General features: G+C 37.0%; 1 protein-coding gene across 4 annotated transcripts in view; it reads right to left on the minus strand.

Annotated features, from left to right (window-relative positions):
* LOC106874565 (centriolar satellite-associated tubulin polyglutamylase complex regulator 1) overlaps positions 1–5,000 on the minus strand; it is a 130,770-nt gene that overhangs the window by 57,419 nt on the left and 68,351 nt on the right. The window lies entirely within an intron of this gene.

The raw sequence follows: 5,000 nt of genomic DNA on the forward strand, positions 1-5,000 counted from the left end.
GTGGGTGCTTTTACGTGTCACCCGCACGAATGTCACCCGCACGAATATATATATATATATATATATATATATATATATATATATATATACACATATATGTATGATTATTTGGTTTGTTTATATCCCTGCAACTTAGTGGTTCAGCAAAGGAGATGAATAGAATAAGCATCAGACTTTAAAATTATAAGTACCAGTAGCTGTAGGTTATATTACATTATTTAGTATGGCAACCTGAACATTTTTCATTAAATTTACTGTCCACTTTGTTATTATATGTCTTAGCATTTTTGATAGATCATAGCTCCTGGGGTGAAGCAATGCATCATGGACCCTAGATTTGAGGAACCCTTGGGTAATTATCTCATTTGCTCATATCTTAATCGTTTGGTGTTTAAACTGGCCATCATCATCATCATCATCATCATCATCATCATTATCATTGTTTAACGTCCGCTTTCCATGCTAGCATGGGTTGGACGATTGACTGAGGACTGGTGATCCAGATGGCTACACCAGGGTCCAATCTGATTTGGCAGAGTTTCTACAGCTGGATGCCCTTCGTAACGCCAACCACTCCGAGAGTGTAGTGGGTGCTTTTACGTGCCACCGGCACAAAGGCCAGTCAGGAGGTACTGGCAACGGCCATGCTCGAAATGGTGTATTTTACGTGCCACTTGCACAGGAGCCAGTCCAGCCCAAATATTCTACCTGTTTTATGTTCAAACTGGCCAGATCTGGCCTCACACCTACCCTATGATATCATTCTAAAAATGAACAATCACATTATTGAAATCTCAAAGCAATGAGATAATGTATGCTTAATTCAAAACAATATGAATAAATAAGCATTACATTTGACAGAGTAATCAGAATGTTAAAGATTTAAAACAGCATTGGTCATTTGAAGGGAAGGTGGACATAATTTGGTTGACTATTAGAGGTCTTGATTTTTGAGAATATCTGACAAAGGTTATATCATCTGAATGGCAACAACAACAATGGTGCAAGAATAAGAACAATAACAACAATAATACAAATCAATGTGTTTCTAAGTTGTCAATCATGATTATCATCATCATTTAATGTCTGTTTTCCATGCTAGCATGGGTTGGATGGCTTGACAGGAACTGCACCAGGATCCATTGTCTGTTTTAGCTTGGTTTTCATGGCTGGATGCCCTTCCTAAAGCCAACTACTTTACTAGGTACCAGCACCAATGCTTTTTACTTGGTGCCAACACCAGTGCTTTCTTACATAACACCAGCACCAGTGCGTGTTATGTGGCATCAGTACCAGAGCTTCTTTTTATGTGGCACCAGCACCAGTGCTTGTTACATGCTCACACTAAAGTTTTTATGTGGTTTTAAGATCTCAATTCTGTTGCTTTTTGAAATAACACCCTACTTCATCATCATCATCGTAATAACACTTCCTTTCCCATGCTTGCATGGATCAGACAGAGCTTATTGAAGCAGATATTTTAATAACTGACACCCTTCCTGTCACCAACTCCTACCTGTTTCTATGTAAGGTAATATTTCCCCATGACCAGACATGCTCTCATAGTATATTGAAAATGAATGACAAAGCTTGTATGACAATGACACACACATTTACAACTATACAATGTCAAGACAAGGAGGATCAAGCACACATATACATCGCCCCCACATACAGGGTGCAATGGCTAAATTGTTGCCATTTTATATTTTTTATTTTGCACATGCGCATTGTTTGTTTTTTATTTTATTGACTACACAGTATAGTAGTGTCAGTTGGGTACTGTCTGAGAAAAGCAGCACCATGATGCAATTCACTCTGCCAGAAACTTGGAATTGACATGCTGTACTGCTTGGCATTTGCACTGGAAGCTCCAATACGAACATTTCAGAGTATCTGGATGTCAATCTGAGGACAGTGCAATCTGAGGACATGTATCGAGAGTGATAAAAATCAAACATCCAGTCAACATCATGGTGTTTGGAGTGATCACTAGTGATGGCAACATTATGCCTCCATTCATCTTCCCACATGGCCTCAGACTCAGCATGGAGGCCTACATCAAGTACCTGGAGGCGGTAGTGGTGCCCTGGGTCAAGAGGGTGGTTGCTGGAAGACCTTATGTCTGGCACACAAGCAGGAGAACCCAGTCATGGCTGTCAGATAATTTCTGTGATCACATCACCTCTAAAATCTGGCCACCTAACTCCCCAAACCACAATCCCCTTGATTATTATGTGTGGGGTGAACTTGAGTGAGAGACCAACAGAACTCCTTCAAACACCAAAGATGAACTGAAGGCAATGATTATGGCAGCATTCACCAACTTAAACAAGGAGACTGTCCAAAAGAGTTACAGGAGATTCCAAAGTCGTCTGGAGGCCATGGTTGAAGCCAATGGTGATTTTATTGAATAAATTTACTCTTTAGTATTTCAAAATATTTTAATGTAATTTTGGTAAATATATCTGTTAAAATGAGATGTCAGTGTTATTTTCATTTTTGTGTAATTTAGATGATAATTTCTTCATTGCACCCTGGTGTGTGTGTGTGTGTGTGTGTGTGTATGTGTGTGTGTGTGCGTATACATATAAATATATATATATAAATGGTGAGCGTCTACCAGTTCCCATCTACCAAATCCACTCACAAGGCTTTGATCAGCCAGGGCTATAGTTGAAGACACTTTCCCCAAGGTGTCATGCAGTGGGATTGAACTCAGAGCTGACTTTGGATAAGCAGCAGCAACAGCAATGAAGAAAACAACAGTAGCAGTAATGACAATATCAACTCGTAAACATTGTAGTAATGCAGGTGAAGAAATGTACAGGTGTAAATAAGCTTGTATCAATGACATACCAAAAGAGACAGTATCATCTATCAGAGCTGACACTGGAGTTAAAGTACAATGAAAGCTGATCTGGTTCATTCCAGTGCATTTCAGTGCAAATGATAGGTTAGTCACAAAAACAGCTTTCATTCTCTCAGTAATTTGATGTTCCAATTCAGAGTGAAACAGCTGCACACTATTTTGAATATGTTTGCTGTTAAATTGTGTCTGTAGACCTTAAATTAGTGTTGTTGTCATTGCCACTGTAATTATCGTTGTCATTTTTATTATCTATATGAAGGTTAGCTGAAACATTCCAGGCTGACCAAGCTACTCTTATGTAATGTAACTAGATGAGGTTTATATTTCAACATAATCTCCACCCTTACACTGGAGTTGCAGTGCTTGGATCCTATTGGTGAAAAAGTTTTCATCCTGTTGCACAAAGAAGTCATCAACAGCAGATATGACATCATCACTGTGATACTGGTTCAATCCCCAGCCAAGTGTTTTCTCATGATGGGAAATAGATGATAGTAAGATGGGGCCAAATTAGGAGAATATGGAGGGTGATCAATCAGTTCAAAGCCACAGTCATGCACAGCAGCCATTGAAACAAAGGACTTGTGTGCTGGAGCATTGTCCCTATGAAACAAGACCCCTTTTGTTAATCTTCCTGGGTGCTTGGTTTGATTTTCAAGAGAAGTCGCTATTAGTTACTTTTGAAGTTTTCTTTGAACAGTCAGATGTCAGTTTACCTGAAAAGAAACAATATAGTTATTAATAAGAAGAGATGAATTTCATAAATGTAAGATTTCATACATCTAGCATCACTCCTTCATAATCAACCTATGAACTTTTTAGCCCACACTTGCATGTGTCTTTATCATCATCATTATCAACACAGGTGGCAGTGTTATCATCATCATCATCATCAACACTGTTGATGTTAATGGTGGTAGTGATGATGATGATGATAACGATGATGATGAAAAACACTGCCATTTATATTAATGATAATGGTGATGATGGTGATGATGACGATGACGACTATGATGATGATGACAACGACGATAACACTGCCGTCTATATTGACGATGATGATGATGACAATGACATCGCACCAATGTTGATGATGATGATGATGATGATGATGATGACGATGATGATGATGATAATAGTGATAATGTTGTAAATGATGATGATGATGATGAAAATATTGTAAATAATAATGACAGTGATGACATTGTAAACTAGCTTAAATGCTGTCCAATAAGGCAGCTTTTAAGCTAACTCCTGTGAAGGGCTCCCCATTAGCTTTGGACCCAACAATGACACTTCATGCATTGAGTACATATTAAATTTTATTAAACTTGAACAATATTTTTCAAACAATGGACAATTTTCGTCAAAACAATGATATAATTTGTCGACTTGGAGCTTATTGCAAAGCTGCATGATAAACAACATTTTTGGTCTTCCCATTTAGGGTCAGTACAAATAGCTTGTTTCCATTCCCTAGCCTTGAACAACCAGCATATAGCTGGCCAAAGGTAACAATAAACTTACCTTTTAAAAGTTCAACAATAATTATTCTGCCACCACTTAATTTAAAGACAATTTGATGTATGTAGGGTCTTACTTTTCATACAAACAATTATTTGTAGTAGCTGGTACATATCTAAACCCCTGTTTGTAGTTTGAAGTAAGATTACACCACTGTCGCTAAACACTATTTTAAAGTGCGATTTTTATGGTTTGGAATTGTTCTAAACGTATATGACCATAAAGATGTTTGAAATTTAGTATTTTTTAAGGTAATAATAAAATTAGTTGAATCTATTTTCATACAGTCGGAATGCGCTAAGTTTCCATAACTCCGAAGGCTGACGGTATGAAAATAGGTCTGACAAATTTTATTAATATCTGAAAAAATACTAAGTTTTCAACATTTTTATGGTAGAGAGTTATGAGAGGTAATATTGTGAGAGAGTGAGCTCAATATGTATTTCAGTTCCGAACGTTATGAAGCATGTGTTATGGTTAAATAACTTGATACAGTTATAATATTTAGAGAAAGATTTTTTTCAAAATTTTTATTTTGGAAATAGTTATAATATTTAGAGAAATATTTTTTTCAAAATGTTAAGAACCAAGAATGAAGAATAGT

The sequence above is a fragment of the Octopus bimaculoides genome, chromosome 6, assembly GCF_001194135.2.
Source record: "Octopus bimaculoides isolate UCB-OBI-ISO-001 chromosome 6, ASM119413v2, whole genome shotgun sequence".
Classification (NCBI taxonomy): Eukaryota; Metazoa; Mollusca; class Cephalopoda; order Octopoda; family Octopodidae; genus Octopus; species Octopus bimaculoides.